The sequence below is a fragment of the Cyprinus carpio genome, chromosome B19, assembly GCF_018340385.1.
Source record: "Cyprinus carpio isolate SPL01 chromosome B19, ASM1834038v1, whole genome shotgun sequence".
Classification (NCBI taxonomy): domain Eukaryota; kingdom Metazoa; phylum Chordata; class Actinopteri; order Cypriniformes; family Cyprinidae; genus Cyprinus; species Cyprinus carpio.
In genome coordinates, this window is record NC_056615.1 from 27,390,755 (window position 1) to 27,415,586 (window position 24,832).

General features: G+C 35.6%; 1 pseudogene; it reads right to left on the minus strand.

Moving 5' to 3' along the window:
• Positions 1-18,254, minus strand: part of LOC109078319 — a 59,033-nt pseudogene extending 40,779 nt beyond the window's left edge.
• Between the last annotated feature and the right edge of the window lie 6,578 nt (positions 18,255-24,832).

The following is a 24,832-nucleotide window of genomic DNA, read 5'->3' on the forward strand; positions in this document are numbered from 1 at the left end:
CACACACACACACACACACAATAAATGAAATAAAATAAAAATAACATCTTGTTGCAACATTTTACAGAAATCAAGATTGAATATATTTGGTCAGAATCCCATGTTATAAAAGATGAAGTGCTATGCAGGATATTCAAGACAATATTGGCAGATTAGACAGCAATGCTGACCTAAAATGCCCTCTTCACCGTTCCCACATCTCAGATCTCAAATACATAAAATTTTACCCTTTCTAGTGTTTGAAGTAAAGAGTAAAGAAAACTTACTAGCAGTTGACAAGCGCTTATCAGTCTTTTCCAATACAAGGCCAGTCTACCTTTCATACCTGAATTAAGTTATGACCAGTCTGCAACCGGCCCCAGTTCTTTATTTACCCTTGTAAGATCACACCTGGTTTCACAGACAGGGCTTAGACTAAAACAGGATTCAGCCATAGTTCAATTAGGACATTTAGAAAAAACATTACTTGTGTGCATCTTGAGACAAAACAAAGGCACTGATATATTTTAAGATCAGTCAGTGCAAATGTCTTTCAGCTGAAAAAGCTCAGACTTGCATTTTTGTTCTGGGACTAGGCTTAAGCCTTGTCTGTGTAACCGGGGGAATAATTACTCAAATGAAAACTGAAAGAAAGCTTACTAGAATAGGGGAAAAAAAACCCTAAAAATTGAACTATGAAAATTAGAAAAGTTGCCTCAGCAACTTACTAAAAACATGGTTAAGCACTAAAATTAATAAAATTACACCAGAAATAAATGAAAAAGCTGAAACTAATAAAAATTACAAATGCAAATTTGTTGAATCAGATTGCATAAATTATAATAAATATAAAGCTAAATAAAAAAAGAAAAAGAAAACAGCACAGAATTACTGAAACTTACACTAAACACAAAATGAAAACTGAAAATGTAAAAAATGAAAGTAAATTCAAAATTAAAACTAACTGAAATAAACTATGCTAAATAGAAATACAAAACAGCACAAGATTACTAAAACAAATGAAAATGAAAAATGAAAGCTAAATAAATACTATAACAGTATAAACCAAAAACTGTATTGGACTCGTTTGGATTGACAGAAATCAGTGCATGTAGACATTTACTGTATGTGCATGTGGAGCTGTTACACACACACACACACGCACGCACGCACGCACACACACGCACGCACGCACGCACACGCACACGCACACAGCTTGATTTGAGATGCAGTCAGATATGACAGTGAAAAAGAGAGAAGACCTGATGGAAATAGAGCAGAACGGATCCAAGTCTCCTCCTCTGTGTCTCTGTTCACTGTAGTTCAACACAACTGTGTGTGTGTGTGTGTTTCCCATGAGGCTTTATCAACAAATCAGGTGCTGTTTAACTCAGGTGTTTTATTTCCCTGCTGGACTGAAGCTGTGGTTAAACTCCACTCACTTCCAGTCATGTGTGTGAAACATGAACACATGTGAAGAATTCATCTTTCACTGCGTACCGAACAGGGTTATTATACAGTAGTTAACTAAAAATAAATGTGCATAAATGCATTTTTTCATTGGATGTTGACAGCGTTGTCTAATTTATGGAGTGATAAAGAGAGAAATCCAAAATCCTTCCTGGAAAAATCTTAAACTCTCATATGAAAATAAAATTAAACAAGAATTCTGAACCAATATTAAAGCCTCTGTTCTGGAAACGTATGAAAAATTTGTGATAATTCCTCTATGTATACTGTATTTAAACAACATTTCAGAAAAACTGCAATACAAAACAATTGTCTATTAATCTATTCTTACGCATTATTCACCGGTCTTTCCGTAAGCAGTCAGTTGATTGTTTACATTTACTATGCTTTGTCGGTGCTAAGAAATCATACATTCATTTTTGCAATCCTCATGATTTGATAGAAGACTCTAGATTTGATCTTTGGAAACAGTGCAATGATAGCAGAGCTTCATCAGTAATATCCCCATCATCAGCATCAGCTGGACACATCTGGACCTGTGTTTCAGATCTATATGACAGCCTGTATAAATCAGAATCACACACAAAAACACTCATCAAAAATTAATACGGTAAAATGCATAATGGGCTCTGAGATGAAATCTGCAATTACCTCTTATGCTCATATTACAGTAAACAGCTGACATGGCAAATCACACACAGAGAGACTACTGTACATCAGAGAGCTCTTCTCAGAGACTTCCACTGTTTTTCTGTCAGGTTAATGATCTCCAAACCCAAAATGCACATCATGAGATTTACATGCAACCATGTGGACCTTTTAGGAGCCGATCTGCTGCTGAAGAGACATTTCTGATTATTATCAATGCTGAAAAGAGTTTTTCAGCATACACAGTACCATTCAGTAGCTTGGAGTAAGACCAAAAAAACAAAAAAAAAAAAAACAAACAAACAAACAAACAAACAAAAAAAACTCTTTTATTCAGCAAGGATGCATTAAACTGATCAAAATTGACAGTAAAAACATTTAAAATTGTTCCAAAAGATTTCTATTTCAAATAAATGCTGTTCTTTTGAACTTTCTATTCATCTGTGAATCCTGAAAAATAAAATGTATCACAGTTTCCACAAAAATATTTAGCAGCACAACTGTTTTCAACACTGATAATAATCAGAAATGTTTCTTGAGCAGCAAATCAGCATATCAGAATGATTTCTGAAGATCATGTGACACTGAAGACTGGAGTAATGATGCTGAAAATACAGCTGCACATCACAGAAATAAATTACAGTTTAACAGATATTCACACAGAAAACAGCTATTTTAAATCGCAATAATATCTCACAATATAAATTATTTTCCTTTATTTTGGTCAAACAAATGCAGCTCTTGTTAGAAGAAGAGATTAAACAAAAACTTGTATAAAAACGTTTTAGAAAACATTAATATATAATGAAATATAATTTAAAAAATCTTTATTAAAAAGACATTATAAACTAAAATAATTATAAAAAATACATTTTAGTTAAACCTCACTTTTAGTGATAACATTTGACTCTGGTACAAACAAACCTTCAATTCTTGGCATGTTTATGAATCTGCAGCTTTACTCAAAGCACTTCTATTGATCTGATGATGATGATGATGATGATGATGATGATGATGATGAAGAAACCTTGTCTCATCTCCACTGCTTCACTCCTGTAGCTCAAGCTGAACTGCAGTCATACCTGAAATTAAAATAAACCACAAAAAAGTGCTCCAATTAGCAAATATTGCAATGCTCTCTCGGCAGGTCTTCCATTCAGTTCTATCCAACCTTTACAATTAATCCAGAACGCAGCAGCACGATTCATTTTTAATGAGCTGAAAGAATGCACATCACACCGGTGTTTATCAATTTGCACTGGCTACCAATAGCTGCTCGCATAAAATTCAAAGAATTAATGTTTGCTAATTTACTTAATGCTTGTTTTCTTAAACTAGCTCTTCTTAAACTAACTCTTAAACAGCTAACTGAGACTTGTTATAGCACTTGTATATCGTTGCTCTTTTGTTGGTTTTGATTGCTTCTACTGTCCTCATTTGTAAGTCTCTTTGGATAAAAGCGTCTGCTAAATGACTAAATGTAAATAAAAGCACGTCACTTTCTCCTCATTAAACGCCTCTTTCTTGCTCTTTTCTCAGCTGTGGATCGTTCTCATCCCTCCGTTTCACTCATGTCCATCTCCACCGCTCCAGATGCTGAATTATATGAGAGGCAAGTGAACAGCCTTGTGGGAAATGGAACAGACGTGCTGTCCGATGTGTGCCATCCCTCCATCACTCCTAATAAACCGCTGTGCCGGGGGTTCTGGGTAATTGAGCTACTCACAACACTGAGGGCCATGTCAGACAAACACACAATCAAGAGTGATGGGGTCCTGACACACCACAGGCCTCTAAACACACACAACACACGAAGCATAAACAAACAACAACTGAGATGACCAGTGGACAAACATTCAAGCTTCTACAAACAAAGTGAATGCATTAAATGTGCAAAGCAAACAATTCCATCTAAACGGCTTCGAACATTACCCATAAATCCTGACATGAACCGAAAGAGAAAATGTAGAAGGAGAATTTTCATGTACGCATTTGGCAGACAGTTTTATCCAAAGAGACTTGCATTGCATAGACAGTGTACAAGTGATTAGTTCATGCATTCCCTGGGAATCAAACTCATGACCTGGTGTTGCAGGCAACATAATGTACTGTTTAAACAGGAAAAGCAGGATTATAATCAGCAGACGCAATATTAAGATAAATCATAAAAATGTGAAAAATAAAGAATGTTAAAGTAAAACAACCAATATAAAACAATTAGTAAAAAAAATAATATAAATAATAATAAAAATAAATCATTAATAAAAAGCTAATTTTATTTGAAATAAAATACATTAAAAAACATTAAATATCTGAACAACTAAAATGCATAATTTTAAAATAACAACAGTTAAACAGTTATTGAAGTGTTTGAAAAACAATTTATTTAAAAAAAACCCATCAAAATAAAAGACTAATGATTAAACATTTTATTTGAAACTAAAATTTAAATACAGAATTTTAAAGACAAAAAAAATTACTACAAATGTGAAATTTGAAATTAAAATTAATTTAATTTTGAATTACATTAAAAAAATAAAAAAATGTCCAAAGTAAGATGAATATAAAATTTGTTTAGCTGTATGTCATGTGACCATTAAAGGGGTAGTTCACCCAAAAATTTAAATTAGCCTAGGTTTTACTCACCATCAAGGCATCCTAGGTGTATATGACTTTCTTCTTTCAGACGAATCCAGTCGGAGTTATATTAAAAATAATACTTGCTCTTCCAAGCTTCATAATGCAGTGGGCGGGTGTTTCTGTTCAACAGTCTAAAAGAAGTCCAATAAACCCCTCAGAGGACCTCAGATGATGCCAGCCCTCAAACAACATACAAAACTACCAAATTTTGCTATAAGTTTGATCGCATAAGTTTCATTTCTGGTTGAACTATCCCTTTAGCTTTCAGGGTTACATCTGACAAAGTTTGTGAATCACTGATCTAGTGTGTACAACAGTGTGCAGTAGAATATTCTGCTCATTCTGTTCATGTTGTCGTGTTTTAAACTACAGTTCGCCTTCAGGGACACAAACACAGCCCATAATGCACAGGGAAATGGAGCCGTTTCCATGGTAATTACCCAGCCACCCGAGGTGCAGCTTCCTGATCTCTGCTGGATCTCATTTCTCTGTTTGTTTCCTCTTTTCAGTCTATTTCCTCCCGTCTTCCCTGTGCTCTCTCCGTTTCTCGCGGTCCATGTGTGAGATTTGAAGAACCAGAATGTTGTTGCTTGCTTTTATGCATTTTGGCATCAAAAAATCAAACTTTGTGTCCCGGTTTCTCTTTCTGCTGCTCGTATTCATCGTGAAAGCGAAGGATCTCAGGTGGAGTGAAAGTGAGGTTTCATTTTAACATTTGGCTTCTTAAACCTGCAAACCGTGAAATGGCCAATCAGAATCTGTCCCTCCCCATGAGCCGGTCACCGTGACCGCGTGAGACATGTGAGAGTCAAAGGCCATGTACACACACAGGTTTCAGAAGTGATAACCACATTTAAATAATTAAAGATATTTATAGATATTTAGATAATTTCCCATAAATCATTGTTCCATGTGTGTACAGAACAGCAGTCACTCCAGCATTTGTAACCATAGCAACATTTTGCCGTCTTGCAACAGTGAATAAGAATTTAGCTGTTTGGTATATGCTAATTTTTGGATAAAGGCTTTTTTTCCCATTGATTTTAACTAAACTACGGCTGATAGACGTGCTGTGTTTTGTTACTTGTTGCTTTGTTATTTTCCACAAGTTGATATGATTCTTTAGGGTCTTAATGAAATGTCTGCAATTGGTAGTGTAAAAAAAACAATGTTTACGCTTCTAAAAACAGCTCTTTTCAGAGCATGCCATATTATTGCATGCCGCTTTAAATGCAAATGAGCTCTGCTGACCACACCCCTCTCTTCCGAGCTGCTCTCTAAGAGACGGTAAACTTTAGCCACATTCATCGTGAAACTTGCTAACTAGCACATTATTAGGAAAGGCGATTTGCAAAGATTCATAAAACAAACCTTAAACACTTCTTCTGGAGATGAAGCTGTATGGAGCAAATTTTGTGACAACATTCAAACAAATCCAGCGCTTTGTAAATAAACAATCTGCTTTGCAAAGAAAAATTTGACTTTCGAATCATCGCAAAGTGATTTGCAAATACAAAACTATTTGAGAGAAAATGCACAGGTATGGACAAATATATGCATTGTGTGTTACAACTGTGAGACTTATTTGCCTTTTTATGAGGAAAGTTGTCTTGATTTTCTCATAAATGCATGCAGGCAGATTTTCTCACAAATGCAACCGACCAACTTTCTTTTCCAAAAACAGCAGATGACGCTGTCGGTCAATTTACGCTAGTCTCCCGAGACACGAAACACCCGTTTACCTTTTCAGACCAACATGAGTGGGGAACAGTTGGGTTTCTGTCTATAATTAACCATTTAGAGGTTTTCACAAAACTACCCTACTACAGTGTCAGTGAAATTCACAATTAGTGCTGTAAAGTCGTTAACATGATTGATTAGTTAAAAAACTAGTAGTGACATGGCTAAACATTTAACGAAGCAGTCTTTCCCTATAAAAACTGATCCATTCTCCGTACCTCTTATCCTCTGTTGGATCGCAGGATATAGAATGAATATATTATATTATATTATATTATATTATATTATATATGTGCGAAGTATTTTATATATATATGTGTTAGTTTACAAATCTGTCTAAATCTGTGTTAGTGAGCACTTTTCCTTTGCCGAGATAATCCATCCACCTCACAGGTGTGGCATATCAAGATGCTGATTAGACAACATGATTATTGCACAGGTGTGCCTTAGGCTGGCCACAATAAAAGGCCACTCTAAAATGTGCAGTTTTATCACACAGCATAGTGCCACAGATGTCGCAAGTTTTGAGGGAGCGTGCAGTTGGCATGCTGACTGCAGGAATGTCCACCAGAACTGTTGCCCGTGAATTGAATGTTCATTTCTCTACCATAAGCCATCTCCAAAGGCATTTCAGAGAATTTGGCAGTACATCCATCCGGCCTCACAACCGCAGACCACGTGTAACCACACCAGCCCAGGACCTCCACATCCAGCAGCTTCACCTCCAAGATCGTCTGAGACCAGCCTCCTGGACAGCTGCTGCAACAAAACCGTCTCAGGGAAGCTCATCTGCATGCTCATCGTCCTCATCTGGGTCTGACCTGATTGCAGTTCGTCATCGTAAATGACTTGAGTGGGCAAATGCTCACATTCGATGACATCTGGCACTTTGGAGAGGTGTTCTCTTCACGGATGAATCCTGGTTTTCTCTGTACAGGGCAGATGGCAGACAGTGTGTATGGCATTGTGTGGGTGAGCGGTTTGCTGATGTCGACGTTGTGGATCGAGTGGCCCATGGTGGCGGTGGGGTTATGGTATGGGCAGGTGTATGTTATGGACAACAAACACAGGTGCATTTTATTGATGGCATTTTGAATGCACAGAGATACCGTGACGAGATCCTGAGGCCCACTGTTCTGCCATTCATCCACGAACATCACCTCAGGTTGCAGCATGATAATGCACGGCCCCATGCTGCAAGGATCTGTACACAATTCCTGGAAGCCGAAAACATCCCAGTTCTTGCATGGCCAGCATACTCACTGGACATGTCACCCATTGAGCATATTTGGGATGCTCTGGATCGGCGTATACGACAGCGTGTTCCAGTTCCTGCCAATATCCAGCAACTTCACACAGCCATTGAAGAGGAGTGGACCAAAAAACACTCCACAGGCCACAAGTACAACCTGATCAACTCTATGTGAAGGAGATGTGTTGCACTGCATGAGGCAAAAGGTGGTCACACCAGATACTGTCTGGTTTTCAGACCCCCCCCCATACAGTAAAACTGCACATTTTAGAGTGGCCTTTTATTGTGGCCAGCCTAAGGCACACCTGTGTAATAATCATGCTGTCTAATCAGCATCTTGATATGCCACACCAGTGAGGTGAATGGATTATCTCAGCAAAGGAGCAGTTATGGGATCAGAATCCCGCCAAATGTATTGCAGTCATAGATCGAAAAATAATAAGCATAAATAAAATATTTAAAAACACATGTAAAATAATAACGCACAAAACTGAAAAACAAATGCTATTTTTTTTTTATATAACAAACAACGCGGTCATTGCTGAAGCCCGCCCTGATTTACATGAAACTCTAACTGCAACATTTAGAAACGCAAGCGCAGAACCTGGAAACAAGAGCAAAGGGGAAAAGACAATAAGCGCACAAAAAAATAACATATGAGCAGGAAACCTGATTTTGTTTGCGATTTGGAAAATTTTAAATTCATGTTTCAGTTTTGTGCAATATCATTTTAAATGTGTTTACATTTTTGATTCACGATTATTATTTTACGATCAATGTCCGCGTTGTTTGTTATTTTAAAAAAAAAAATTTAATTTGTTTTTCAGTTTTGTGCGTTATTATTTTACATGTGTTTTTAAATATATTATTTATGCTTATTATTTTTCGATCTATGACTGCAATACATTTGGCGGGATTCTGATCCCATAAGAAGTGTTCACTAACACAGATTTAGACAGATTTGTGAACAATATTTGAGAGAAATAGGCCTTTTCTGTACATAGAAAAAGTCTTAGATCTCTGAGTTCAGCTCATGAAAAATGGGGGCAAAAACAAAAGTGTTGCGTTTATAATTTTGTTCAGTGTATGTGTGTGTATATAAAATAAAATACCTTGCTACGTGTAGTGTTAGGCTAACCGAGACTTGTCATTTGCACTTACATATTGCTCTTTTGTTGATTTTGATTGCTTCCATTGTCCTCATTTGTAAGTCGCTTTGGATAAAAGCATCTGCTAAATGACTAAATGTAAATGTTGATTAATGGTCACATGACATTTTTTTTTTAGAAAACATTTCATTTAGATTTTTTAGATTTTTTTTTTTTTTGGAATTTATAATTAATTTTTAGAAAGCATTTTAAATTAAATTAAATTAAATTTTTTCCATTGCATTCATTTTAATTTAACAATGCATTCAGTTCTCTTATGTTGACAATTATTAGCAGTAGTAGTACATTCTAACTCTAAATATAAAAATTACTAAAATGGTCCTATAAAATAAAAACTATTATAAAATAAAAATAAATATTTGATGATCATAATAACTGTAATAATGTACTTCAAATCATGTAACCACCATCTCACAACATGGACTGTTAAACTGCATCTTTTAAATTGATAATTGTTAGTGTTTAATCCCATTTATTTATTTTAATTTAACATTGGATATCATTGTTTATCATTAGCTCATTAAGCCCTGTTTGATAAACCCTGCTGTGAACTGGTCAGTGTTACTGCAGTGTCTCCGTGTCCTCTGAGAGAGACAGGCTCTCGCTGGGAAGATGTAATGTTGTGGGCAGCCGGGAGACGGAGGCGGTTGTCACGGTTACCTGATGTGGGACTGCACTGGACCATCTGCCAACTCACTGTAATTACATCAAATTCTACACTGTCAGCAAAGACAGAGAGAGAAACAATGATGTGCCTCACACTGAACACTTCACACACAAACACCGGAAAAACTGATTCATATCAGGGACTTTCATAAAGACTACAAGTAAACAAGAATTATAAATGTTTTGGCAACAAACTGATAAGTTTGTGAGTTGAGCCACAAAATTACCGGAAACTAAGGAAGCCTGTTACTGCCACTGAATTAAAAATAATAATAATAATAAATTATATATATTATATATATATATATATATATATATATATATATATATATATATTATATATATATATATATATATATATAGATATTTTTTTTTTAAGAAATGTGGGATATAAACTCGTAATTCTGGCTTGAGTTTATCATGCATTTCCGGAATTGCAAGGAAAACAGTGAATTTTTTTTTTTTTTTTTTTTTTTTGTAGCAGAAACAGACAGAAATGAAATTGGTTAATTGAAAAAGCTTAACTCTAAAGTAAATTAGGTAAAAGCTTAATGCAAACAAAAATAAACAAATTAAATAATTTTAAGATGAAACACTAAAAAAGACTGGAATTAAACTTGAAAATGAATAATACAATTAAAACTTAAAAAAAGCTAACACTGAACTAAACTATTAAAACATTTTTGTGGATAGAAATAAAGCTGAATTAAACAAAAACAAATATTAGATAAAAACTTAAAAGTAAGGGAAAATAATAAAGGCTGCCTTGACAACTAAGAGAAATAAGTTTAAGTACTAAAATTTCTCGAAATAAACTAAAATGGAAATAAAAAACAAAACTTAACTAAAATTAAAACTATTAAAAATACATTTGAAATAAAGCTGAAAAAAAATATATATACAATACAAATATTAGATTAAAAACAATGCAAACAGTTTTGTACTGCAACAAACTGAAATAAGTTTCAGCTGAAGCACTAAAATTATGGGAAATAAACTGAAAAATGGAAATAAATACATTTGAACTGAAATAAAATTAAACCTAAATAGAGATAAAATGGCAAAAGCACAAAGCAAAATTAATTTAAAATGAAAACTGAAAATACAAAAAAAATATAAAATAAAAGATCATTCAAAATACGAATATGGAAATTATAATAGTACATAAAAAAAAATACTACAATAACACTAGTCTTAGCAAAGGGTCAACTGCAGACTGATTCAGTTCAGACAATCCATCAAGCCGTCAGTGTTTATAAATCTGTAATTCTGCACATCTTTATTTCTGACACAAGTCTCTTTCTGCCTCACATTCTTTTAAAAGTGTAAAAAGTAATTAACACCAAACTTCCTCCTCAAATCTAATTAAAAAGCAAAAGCCCTGCAGATATTAGAGCTGTTATTAATGAGCCTCAGATGGCAGCAGCTAAACATGACACGAGCCCAAAACAAAACTCTGCTGTTTTACGAGCCATCTCCTTCTCTGTGTGGCCCGGCATCAATAAATATGTATTTTAAAGTAATTGCATTTTTTAATTGTCTATTAATAAGGCTCCACCCCCCAGTGATGGGGTTTCTCATTTAGGCAGTCGATTTCTAGCCTGCATATTAATGACTACATTTGCATAAATCTTGTCACTTCTTTTTTTTTTTTCAACAACAAACTAGTTAGAAACTATGAATCAACAGAGAGAGAGAGAGAGAGAGAGAGAGAGAGAGAGAGAGAGAGAGAGAGAGAAAAACATATAAATACATAAAGAAAAAAAGAAAGAGAGAGAGAGAGAGACAGAGAGAGAGAGAGAGAGAGAGAGAGAAAAAAAAATGGAGAAATATGGGAAAGTCATTTCCAAACATTGTTTAATAAAGTACAAACAGACACAAACTGTAAACAAAACCAAACAATCAACCAGTTGGGAAAACTAGAATTAGCAATCAAAGATAACCAAAACCCATTAGATTTCCAAATAACTGATAAAGAACTTAAAGAAAAAAAAAATCAAAAACTCAAAGCATCTGGAGCTGATGGGATATTAAATGAAATGATAAAACACACAAGCAGTAAATTTCAATTAGCCATCCTAAAATAATTCAATGTGATTCTGAGTGTAGGTTACTACCCTGACATCTGGAATCAAGGCTTGATCACACCAATCTTTAAAAACTGAGATAAATTCGATCCTAACAACTACAGAAGCATCTGTGTGAGCAGCAGCCTGGGGAAGTTATTCTGTAGCATAATAAACGCTCGACTATTAGACTTCATCACCACACACAATGTACTGAGCAGAAGTCAAATTTGATTTTTACCAAATTACCGTACATCTGACCACATCTATACATTACACACTCTAATTGAAAAACATGTTAACCAAGATAAAGGTAAAATATATGCATGCTTTATTGACTTTAAAAAAAGCTTTCGACTCAATTTTGCACCAATGACTATTTTACAAACTTACTGAAAGCGGCATAGGAGGTAAAACCTATGACCTTATCGAATCAACATACACTGAAAGTAAATGTGGCGTAAAAATCGGCACCAATCGTACGAGGTATCTTTCCCAGGAGCGTGGAGTGAGACAGGGGTGCTGCTTAAGCCCAACATTATTTAACATTTACATCAATGAACTGGCGAGCAGTCTGAAGCGATCACCCTACACACCTCACAGATCCAATGCCTGCTGTATGCAGACGATCTGCTTCTGCTGTCTCCCACTCAACATGCTTTACAGCAGAACCTGGACCTGCTAGAACAATACTGCCAGACCTGGGCCCCGACAGTCAACCTCAAGAAAACCAAAATCATGATCTTTCAGAAAAGATCCAGATCCCAGGGAACATTAGGCACAGACCAGATAACACACACATCATACTACAACTACATGGGTTTGAAAATCACATCCACAGGAAACTTGAATCATGCTGTGAATGAACGGAGATAAAGCACTCAGGGCCTTCTACCCTATAAAACGGCAATGTCTTATAGAAATCCCTCTTAGAATTTGGCTGAAAGTATTAGAATCAGTAATTGAGCCCATTGCCCTCTATGGCAGTGAGGTGTGGGTCCACTGACAAATCCAAATCAAGATTTCACCAAATGGGAAAAACATCCAATTGAGACCCTGCATGCAGAACTCTGTAAAAATATATTTCACATGCACCAGCACACAACAAATAATGCATGCAGGGAAGAATTAGGCAAATATCCTCTAATCATAAAGAAACATAAAAGGGCAATTAAATTCTGGAAACATCTGAAACTCAGTGACCCTCAATCATATCATTATAAAGCCCTGCAACACCAAGAGATGAGCAAAGAAAGCAGTCCCCTCCCTCAGCTGATCCAGAGCTTCAGTCCTGATGCTTCACTAACATCTACTGATGCTCTGAATCACAACATCAGAATCAATCAGATTACTGCACAAATCAAACACAACTACACACCCCAAACACAACAACAGAGTAAAATGCAATGCAATTTGGCTCTAAAGAGAGAGTAGAGTATGGCAGAGTATCTGTACACAGTGTCAGATAAGAAACTGAGAAGCGCGCTGACCAGATACAGCCTCAGCGGACACAAGCTGATGATAGAGACGGACAGAGATCGTGTTCACACTGTGACCTGAATCAGATGGAAACAGAACTGCACTTCCTAACAGAATGCTCCAAATACACGGACATACGGATAGTGTTCTGTGATCAAATACAGCAGATCCATCAGACATTTAAAACTCTTTCGAACCAGGAGAAACATCCCATATCAGTTCAAAAAAAAAAATAACTTCTGTTAGCTTCCCACACAATATGTGTCTGACTGTCACGAGAGAAGAAAAAAACACTCAACCTGCCCTGATCTGATGTTTCCAGCACATGTGGATTATGTTATGCCATATTACTGTATTATATTACATAGATGTATATTTTGCCTCTGTAAATCTAATACTATCTTATTACACTTATACACACTAATTCATTTAGCACTACATGCTTAATTTTCATATATTTTTATTACTATTACTCAGTTTCTTTCTGTTAATACATATGTGCACTATTTGTAAGCAGCCCAACTGCTTTGACAATACAAATGTACAGTTTTTGTCATGCCAATAAAGCACACACCTAAATTGAGAGAGAGCGCTCGCTTCAGGAGGTTTCATCAGAGATTGAAGCCATAAAAACAGAATAAAGCAAAGGGACTTCAAAATGTATTAATTCCCCTATATCTCAAAAAGCACAACCACTTATTTCATCCAAGTGACTCATTAAAAAAAAAAGTCATCTCTGAAAAAGTTCAACAAGCCCCAGGAAACCGCATTATATCAAAAACAAAAAAGAAAAAACTTTTATTTGTACTTTTATTTTGTATTATTTATGTTTTCATTTATACAGTGGCATGCAAAAGTTTGGGCATCTCTTGTAGAATCTGTGAAAATGTGAATAATTTTAAAAATGCGAATAATTTTAAAAATGCATGTTATTTTTTATTTTTATTTATTGAGTACTGTCCTGAGTAAGCATTTTTTCATTCCTTTTACATACATTTACACAAACACATATATAGTGTCATTCAAAGGTTTGGGATCATCAAGATTTTTTTTTTTTTTTTTTTAATTCAGTCTCTTTTGCTACATTTATTTGATCAAAAATACTGAAAAACAACATCAATATGGTGACATATTATCACAATTTCTAATATTGGTTTCCTATTTTTTTTATACACTTTGAAATGTAACTTCTGAGATGTTAAAGCTGTTTTTCAGCATCATTATTCCAGTCTTCAGTGTCACATGATTCTTCAGAAATCATTCTAATATACTGATTTTTAATCAATGTTGAAACCGTTGTGCTGCTTCATATTTTTTTGCAGCCTGTGGTACTTTTTTCTTTGATTCTTTGATGAATAAAAAGTTAAAGAACAGCATTTATTGAAAATAGGCATCCTTTATAGCAATATACGCAAGTATTTATATGCACTTTATGTATTTAACACATCCTTGCTGAAAAAAGTATTAATTTCTTAAAAAAAAAAAAAATTACTGACCCCCAATTTTTGAATAGTAGTGTTGTAACACACAGTTTATATTTTGAACGAACACTATTCTTTCTTTGAAGTAGTGATGCTGAAAATTTAGCCTTGCTTCAAAGGAATAAATTATATTTAAAGTATATTAAATTAGAAAAATAGTTATTTAAAATTGCAATAATATTTCACAAAATTACAGGGTTTTTTTTCTGTATTTTTTGATTAAAAAGATACAGCCTGGATGAGATTTAGAAACTTTAAAGAACATTAAAAATCCCATTGATCCCAAACTTTTGAATATATAATGTATACACAAAACACACAAAATAATGTAGTTAAAAATGTATTTGTGATTAATATCAATCATGAATTTAACTGATCTTGTACAAAACCTCCAGTAATAATTTGTGTTAAGGGCCCTCTTGTGGCCCCTGGAGGAACAGCAAGAAACATTCACCACACAATGAACTGAACTACAGACATGACCTTTAACCCCAGACACTCACTATAACAGATCACTGTTTCTCCCTTACTGTATAAAACACGCTTTCAATGATGCATTAGCTCATGTCCTTTAATAGAGTTTACTTCAGCTGAAGCAGCACTAAGTGTGTTTACAGCGGTGATGTGAATCTTCTGTATTGTGAAGGTTTTATCTGAACAGCTGTGAAGCTGTTAACATGCTTTATTTCAGTAATACTAGAGTTTATAACGCAGCAGTGAACGGAACAGATTAAACAATAAACAAAGCAATTCATTGCACTGAAACAGAGCCGCACAACACAAAGATCCAGATTATTAAACTGTTCAGACACAAATACTACCCAACATCATTACAGATGAGCCTGAATAACGACACGAGAAAGAGAAAATTACGCTAATGTTAAAACACAAGCACCTGAGCAGATAATAGCGGTCTTTTTCATTCAGAACTTCTCATCCAAGCAGCATCTGTTTTTTTTTTCATCCCTATTACACTGCACCACATTCACTAAACGAAACACTTGTTTCTTGCAAGTTTTGTGGTGCTGATTCCAGAACATAGTATCTGTTTTGCTCAAGCATGGGACACATTTTTAGTAAATGAGGAATTTTGTAGAATTTTTGCTCTTGACGACCATTTGTAAGGTGAAGTCTTGAATTCTAACTTAAACAGCAGAAAAACAACCCAGACACATGATTCCTGTCTGAATCGGAGCCAGATTACAATTATTTCTTCAATTCTCAGTCCATTTTCACATGTATGGATTATTCTGAAAACATTAATGTCTAATCCTGACCAAAGCAAACATGAGCCAGATGTTTTCTGCATCATCTGTGTGCAACATCCAAACAGCACCACAGATATTACAAAATTTATTTTGTAAAGGACATAGTTTTCCACTCTTGCAAGTTTATCAGAAAGAGAATAAGAATGATATTTATATATTAAATATATACACAGTATATATAGTGCCGTGAAAAAGTTTTTGCCCCCTTCCGTTTTTTTTTTTTTTTTTGCTGCATGTCACACTTTAAAGATTCAGATTATCAAACAAATTTTAATATTACACAAAGATAATGCATGTTAATACAAAATGCAGTTTAAATGATGATTTCATTTATTAAAGGAAAAAAAAGCTGTCCAAACCTACCTGGCCCTATACGTGAAAAAAAAAAAAATAATTACTACTTTATCAGTGCATTTTAAAAGAAACAAATAGTGTTAACATGAAAAACAACTGACAACCAACTCACATCAAAACAGTCAAATCAGTGTGACTATCACAAAATTCAGTTTCAGAAATCAGTGCTTCAGGCCCAGTTTTAATTCAAAAGATGTGTATGTGACCAATGGTAGCAATATGCTCTTCAAGCAAACCCAAGCACACAAAACTGCTTGGTTTTGTGTTTCAAGTGCACTATAAATAAAGCGTCTCAGCACTGATGCAATGAGTGCTGACAATTACTGACAGACAGAAAGACAACAGAAGTAGTGCAGATGGGAAAGAGTTTTTGGATTTAGACAGACTGTCACACACTTGCAATGCTTTGTTTGGATTCACGATCAGATCATCAACACAGGATCTAACAGACTGAATCTAACAGCACCTCTCTATAGATAAACCGTCCTGCTGCCACAGAAATTCATTTTACTGAACACCCCAAACACAGTACATGTCTAAATCCATCTTTACACTGCAAACACGGCACAGAGGCTGCATCTGAAGAGGCTTTGGTGCATCTACATTGACTAATTAATGCTGCACAGAGGTGGCATGTATGCCTTTGTAATGCAATTACATCTATTTAAACGCTATGAGATCAATATTTAAATAACACCAAATTATAAAATATACATTACAATGACAACAGCAAAGTTTAAGGCTGTGCTGATGCTGCATTTGATTTATACTGAACCAAAGCAGCATCAGAACGGTTTGTTTGTTTGTTTATCATTTAATGCAATGTCAGCAACAACAACTATTTTCATGGTGAGAAATATGGGTGGGCGATATGACAAAAATATTACACTTGATATGATCTAATCACACTTATTTTACATGTTGGTTTTAAACAGTGCGAGTTAATGAACAGAACAGCCAAACTAAGTCCCCTACTTCAACAGATAGCTCCACAAGGTAACAAAACAAAAGAAAAAAGAATGAGAGATCATTTAGACTAAAGCAGGGAGGGATGATATAGCCAAAAACCTTATTTCACTTGAATTTCATTCCATTATTTTTATCATTGTTATTAAAATGGGGCATATAAATACAAGAAATTACATTTCAAATCAAATGCAAAAAAAATATTACTACTAATATCACTGTATTGATCAAATATGACAGTGATGCAATGCTACATTTCTCCAAATCTGATGAAGAAACAAACTCATCTACATCTTGGATGTGTGTGTAAGCGCCAACTTGTGTCTCTGATAATGAGATGCAGTTATGAAAAGTGTAGAGAAACTTCATTTCACTTTGAGAAACTTCATTTCTGAGAATAACTGGGTTTTCTTAGTTAGAGCACCACTCGATATCAAACACTTTCACTAAAAGGGTTAAATAGAGGTAAAGATCTGTTGCCATTTCCGGTTCATCTCCGCTTTAATCTCACAAAAACAGTACAGAACTATTAAACAAACACATGGAAGAAAATACTTTATAGATGTCATACAATATAAACCACACGTGTCTTCATTACAATCTGATGCAGCCAGAAAACACACTGAATCAAAGACAGCAATCAAACACACACTCACCTGAAGCACCTCACATCAGATCTAAGGTCATATGAGCTGACTGTGATCCTCCAACTCCATCTGAGAGAAAGAAAAACATGACAAATACGAGAAGCACACAAGAGATAATACAAATGCGAAAAACGGGGAAAGATCAAAAACACCATAAACAACTTTAAAAACAGTTATATAGATGAAGACGCCATAAAAAACGAGATACGTCCATCAGCAAACTACCTGAGCAAGCCATGACATCCATAAAAACATCTGGAGCTCAAATGCTGTGCTATATTTGACTAATAAATGGCATTTTAATATATTTTTATGTTATCAACGTTAACAGTTGAAACTCCATTAACCGGCTCAGTGGCGTTTCGTTATGTATTAGTAAATTAATTTTAGTCCACCTTTGGTTAGTTCAAGATTTTCAGGAACTTTCGCCATTTTTATACTCAAACGCGCTCGCGGCCTGTTAACAAGGTGTGCGATGACGTCACACCCGCACAGACGCAACCGTCACAGGTAAAACCGTATCGATATGTATGGGTAAATAAATAAATACAAAATTATAACATAAAATAAAATGTGAGATGTGATTTTGATTAAATGGCGAACACAATGTCAAATAACCTAACATCTATTACGCGGCTGATAATCATACGGACATATTATTTTTGACTTAGGTTGCTTCAGTTATTATATTTGTATATTATGAGGCTATTGTTATTGTTTTTATTCTTTTTATAATTACCTTGCTTAAGTTCAGTTCGTCAAATTAAAAATCTAAACTTGTTTTCTCAAATATTCTCACAGATTTATTTCGGAGAATTAAAAGTCCTCTCACAAAAAATAAAGGGTTTCCTCTCAGAACGTCTGGTTGAGAAGACCGAGCGGTTCTGCTGGATGTCGCTCGTTTCGGTGATCGCGATTCCTCACTCGCGCGCGTCCATTTTCATCCACTCTGTCAAATATTTATGTAGCCTAATAAATACTAATAATTCCTATTAAAGTAAAGTGTGGTGCTTGCAGTAAACGATTACAGTATGGCTTTATTTGAAAATTATTTTTCATTCCAAATCATATATTTGAGTCATTATTAAAATATTGTAACAAACATGTCCATCAGTGGCAGTTCTACATTGAATTACACCCTGGGCGAGACCCCCTTCGAGTGCCCCCCCACCCCCCAAATAAAAAAACAATTAATTATATTTTATTATAACAACATAAGTGAAAGAGAAAATTATATTTCTCAATTGCACAAATCCTTCATTAGAACATTTGAAAAAGACAATTAAGAGAATCCAGTTATTTAACTATTGCAATTACAACAGGAAACACACTTTTTAAGGTGCACAATCTCCACCTCCAACATTGCCAAAAGACAATGAACACAATTCTGCACAAAATATGACAGTATAAGTTATCAGAACTTAAATGTATAACCAGATATATAAAAAAAATGTAACGAGCAGAGAGTTTTTTTTAATTTAGTTTTCTTTCATGTCATCACATTGTTTAGAGCATAAGAAACAAATGGTAAAAAAACATTTTTGAAAAATGATATTTTATTTATATGTTATACTATGTCTTCTGTAGTGGACACTAGGACTCAGTTGTTTGATAAATAAAATTACATGAAATTATATGTATAGGCAAAAACAATGGGATTTTTTTTTTTTTTTTTCAATTACCAATAACTTTTTGGGTTTCAGGACTTTTTAAAACCAAAATTTGTATAAAGATGATTCTCAACTATGTTATGAAAGATATAATGGAATGAATTGTACACCATTTTAATTTTTGCAATATGTGGGTAAAATGGCCATAAATTAATATTCCCATTCAATGCAATGTATCTGTACACTGTATTTAATTTGCATATTAATGTGTTCTTGGAGCAACATTTAATGAAAAAAAGAAGTGTAATAATTGGAGTAATAATTGGCAACATGTTAATAATAATATCTAATATTTCATAGGAATATTTATGTATAATTTATTTCCAAATTCACTTGTTGTGTCTACCAAAATGCCTGATAAACAAACGTCTGAGATGTTGGATTATAAAATACAAATGTATGAAATCAATGCCCTGTTCTGTAACAGAAAGTCATTTTTTGATTTGAAACCCCATAACGTTTTGACATAACGTCTGAGATGTTGGTTTATGAAATACAGTTTGAAAAGTAGTCCGATTTTAATTATAATTACACAGATTTGAAAATTCTGTTGGCTAATTACAGGGCCTAACGTTAACCCAACTGATGGAAATAAATAATAACTGAACTTGTAACAGTTTTGTTGCAAAGCACAATATTATGGTGAAACTGTCCCCCGCGCCCCGCTCCCCTTTCCCCTTCTCACACAGCTTCTTTGCACGGCACCTTCTCAGCAAGTAGAGTGAAATGATAGATAATAGAAAACCGATTCGCGGCGGCGCCGCAGAGGATTTATTTATTTATTTATTTTAACTGCTCGTGCCGCCCCCCATGTATCATGAAAAAATGCCGCCCCGGGCGGCTGCCCATTTCGCCGATGCCAAAAACCGCTACTGATGTCCATAAAAGTTTATTGAATAATATTAAATAGTTTGCGTTGTATATTGTTGCAGATTTGTTTCCAATTATTTGTTAAATTACAGAAAACACCCCAAAAATAAATATAAATATTATAAATAAATAATTTCTTAAATAAATAAATAAAAACACGTATTTATTTATTTATTTATTATTACATTTTTATTTTTATTTTACATTTTGTGTCCAAAATACTTTGACTTCCCAGGTCATAGTTCAGAATAAAACCATGGTGCACATTTTGTTCAAAACAGATTTGATGCTACAATTGATTGATCATAGTCTGATCAGAAATAAGAATTTTAAAGTATATAAAAGTATATATAAGTATATAAAAGTATATATTTATATTATTTATAGTGTTTTAGGATTTTTTTTTTTTTTTTTGAGAATATATGAGTAAAAGAATATATATAGATGGGTGTGTGTGTGTGTGTGTGTGTATAGACTATAGCCTATTTACCCATTTTTACGTAAATTTTTAAATACATGAATATCATAGTCCAGTATATGTCCTAATATCATTTGTTGTTGTTGATAAAAAAAATAAATAAATAAAAAAAAATCATTTATATATTTAATAAGGTCTTCAGGAAACTCTGATGAAGCACCACCAGGTGGCGCCGGCAGATCACACATATCTCATCCAGACTGACTCCTCTGAAAGTACTGAAAGGGAAATGACCTCTGAGACCTGCCAGATATGAGAGAGGATTGTGAACATGACAATTACACAGAGTACTTAATCTTTAATGAGTAAATTCTTCTATGAATTCATTTAAATAATGTGTGCAACATCAATAATATACTTAACATGGATACAATGTCATTGCCTGTTGGTCCTTCCAGGATTTCTTCAAGTAGATGTTGTCAGATCAACATCCTTCTTGGTCCTGAAATGATCTTTCTGTAAACCAGTCATGTTTTGGGTTTAATTTTCAGGTGATAACTGGGATTAGGTATTGTCGTCCAATCATTTCCCTCTGATTTTAAAGGGAAAACACACACATGGAGTCAGTTAAACAGAGCGAGTGAGACCTCATGCAGTGCAATCAGGTTCTCCATCCACTTCACATCCTCGGTTAAACACCAGCAGTCAGCTCCATTTTAATATAAGCGAGGCTCTCACACCTCAGCTCAACAGCTTGTGGAGTTGGAGGCGATTTTCTTTAAGGGATTTCTAACAAGCCTCAGTGCGAACAAGGATAATTTGATCAAATGCAGACTTTTTTTGCAAGAGCCAATTAAACAGAGCGAGTAAGACTTCACACAATGCGACAACAGAAAAAACAAAACGCTCGGCAAGAACGACAGAAACGCCTCTGTAATCATTCTAATTACAAAATCTCCAAAATTAGTCATGCTCTGCTCTGGAACGCTAGCTGACGAGGATCTGAGACACTTTATCTGCTGAATTAGATCAGAGCAAAGAGTCTGTTGGTAAACAGGTGGAACACTAGGACTAGATCACAAACTCATCTACTTTCTGTATGTGTCTGTCTTTATCTACAGTGCTACATTTTATTATTGTACAGTATGTAATCAGATGTTATTGATGAAATGGACACAATTGGTGCATCTATTCATTTCATTGTTTTAATTATGCAATCTTCAGCTGTGAACAAAGTCTCATGGACAGATGAATTGTTTTGGTAGACAATGAGACAGACTGTGCCTGACAGTTTTTATTGTTCATGATGAGTCACTTTTATGCATTCAGAGATTTTATCTGAATATGTGATGACATTTAGCATTAAACATGTAAAATACAGAATATCAGATGGGTGCAAATTTTTTTTTTTTTCACAGTACTGTATGCATGTACTGTTATAATGTACATGTCTGTCTGTCTGTCTGTTCAAGTTCAGTTTTATTTCTAGAGTATGTTTTAGCACAGAACAGAGTCGACCAAAGTGCTGCACAACCAACAATAAAACACAATAAAGAGAGAAAAACCATAAACAAGAATAAAACCATACAAAACAAACATAGCTACATATTAAAACTCAAAGAGAAGAGATTTGTTTTGTGATAGGACTTGAACTCAGATAAGGTGGAAGCTATTCTAATGTGAACTGGCAAGTTGTTCCAAAGAGAGGGTAGATTGTTTAGTAATTTGTAGACAAGTAGTAATTCGACAATGAAGTGGCAGCCAATGCAATGATCTCAAGAGGGGCGTAACATGATCAAATTTTTACATCCCTTCAAGAATAAAAGGATGTAGGGGGCAGCTGTGGCCTAATGGTTAGAGAGTTGGACTTGTAACCCGAAGGTCGCAGGTTCGAGTCTCGGTGCTGGCAGGAGTTGTAGATGGGAGGGAGTAAATGAACAGCGCTCTCATCCTGAAATGTCCTTGAGCAAGGCACTGAACCCCCAGTTGCTCCCCGGGCGTTGGATATAGCTGCCCACTGCTCCGGGTGTGTGTTCACGGTGTGTTCACTTCTCACTGCTGTGTGTGTGCACTTGGATGGGTTAAATGCACACCAATTCCGAGTATAGGTTACCATACTTGGCAAATGTCATGAATTTCACTTCACTATTAACTTCAAAATGTAGCTGATGCATTATGGACTACTTGTAGCCGAGAGATTTGGACTTTGATGTACCAAAATAGAGGGAGTTGCAATAATCCAGCTGATACATGGCGTGAATAGCAACCTCTAGAGAACTTTCAGAAAGAAATGACTTGATTTTAGAAAGAGAGCGAAGATGGAAGAAGCTAGAACCTACAACAGCACTAACTGGTTTATCAAATGTCAAACAGTTATCAAACTCCACACCCAGATTCCGAACTCAGGGAGAAATGAAGGAATTTAGGGTCTTGAGGTTCAGCTGCTTACTTGCACTGTGTTCAGAGGGACCTTAGGCGATAACTTTGATTTTATCTGTGTTCAAGAAGTGAAATTTTAAAAGATCCAAGGTTTGACATCATCAAGACATGCCGATAGAGTTAAAATGGCATATTTTGTATTTATAGTCATAGGCAAGTACATTTGCATGTCGTCGGCATAACACTCGAAGGAAACGCCATGTTTAAATAAGAGAGAAGGAGCTAAGACAGAACCCTGAGGAACCCCGCAGGTTAAGTTGCCTGGGGATGGGATAAATCTTCCGATTTTTACAGAGAATCTCCTATTTAAGAATATCTGTTGTATCTGTTTGTCTGTCTCGCAGTCTGTCTCTGTCTGTCAGATATAGAAATATATATATATATATATATATATATATATATATAAAACATTGTCTAGAGAGAGTGTGCATGTGTCTATCTGTCTATCCATCTATCTTTAGTGTTGTGTGTCTGCGGTCTGTATGTGTCCTACAGGCTGTTCTTCACAGACCCTCAGCGGGGGCGTCACATGTGCGCTGGCTGCACTCTCTGCTCAGTGCCGCTAAACGATCCCAGACCATTCCAAACCATCCCAGACCGCGCCAAACCAGTACAGAACGCACAACTGCTCCCACATTTGTCCCCGCGTCTGTGTTGACGTGCCGGACGCCAAGCGCGGGGGTATGAGCCCCTCGTTCAGCTGGGTACAGGCGTCTGACGCACACCCGGTGCCCAGCCGGCGGAGGGGCTGTGTTTAAATTAAACAGGCATGCAGGGACGGCCCTGTGTGGGTCCTCGTAAGGCCTCGCACACAGATGTTTCTCAGGCATTGTTATCCAGAGAGCACTGATAATTGGTTTTCTCCTGGATGGGACGGGTTCATTCTCCAGCCAGTATGTATTTTTTTTTTTTGGTTTTGGTTTCGGCTATTAGGGTGTATATGTGTGCGTCTGCTGGTTGCCACCATATGCCAGCAGCCGCTTCCTATGGTTTTACAATTTTAGCACATTAGCACGCCGCGACAGGTCGGTTCACCTCCGTCCCGCCGGACGCCACTGTATTCTTCATGGTTTGCATCGGAATCACGTGCAAACCCGTCTAAGTCGGTGCGTTTAGCGCTCTGGGGAGACCATAGCTGGGTTTCATGTGGTTTCTCTCGAGCAAAACCTCTAAGCAGCACAGCTGACAGTTTCCGCCTCAGAATTATTCCAATTAACACTTCTGTCGGCTGCTAATACGGGCCCAAGCCCAGCGCTCAAACCTGCCTCTGATCACTGATCAGCCTCTAACATCTCTGCCATTAGAACACGGACAGCAGAAACTGATTCTGGATCAGTGCTTTAAGTGGAGTCTGATGTACGGTGAACATCTAAGCGCCGCTTCTCCCCACTAGAGGGCAGTTCATGACTTCGCTTCTGATTTGCAATTCTGCAGTCCACACAAACCTGACCTGAAAAGAGACCAGAGCACAGAAAGATGTAACCATTGAGAGAGTAATTAGACGAGGAATGACTTATTGCTCAGGAGAGTCAATGGGAACTCACTGTATTTAATTAGCAACTTTATCACAGATGTTTCTCACGAAAGGCCTCAGATAGTTGTCATACAGC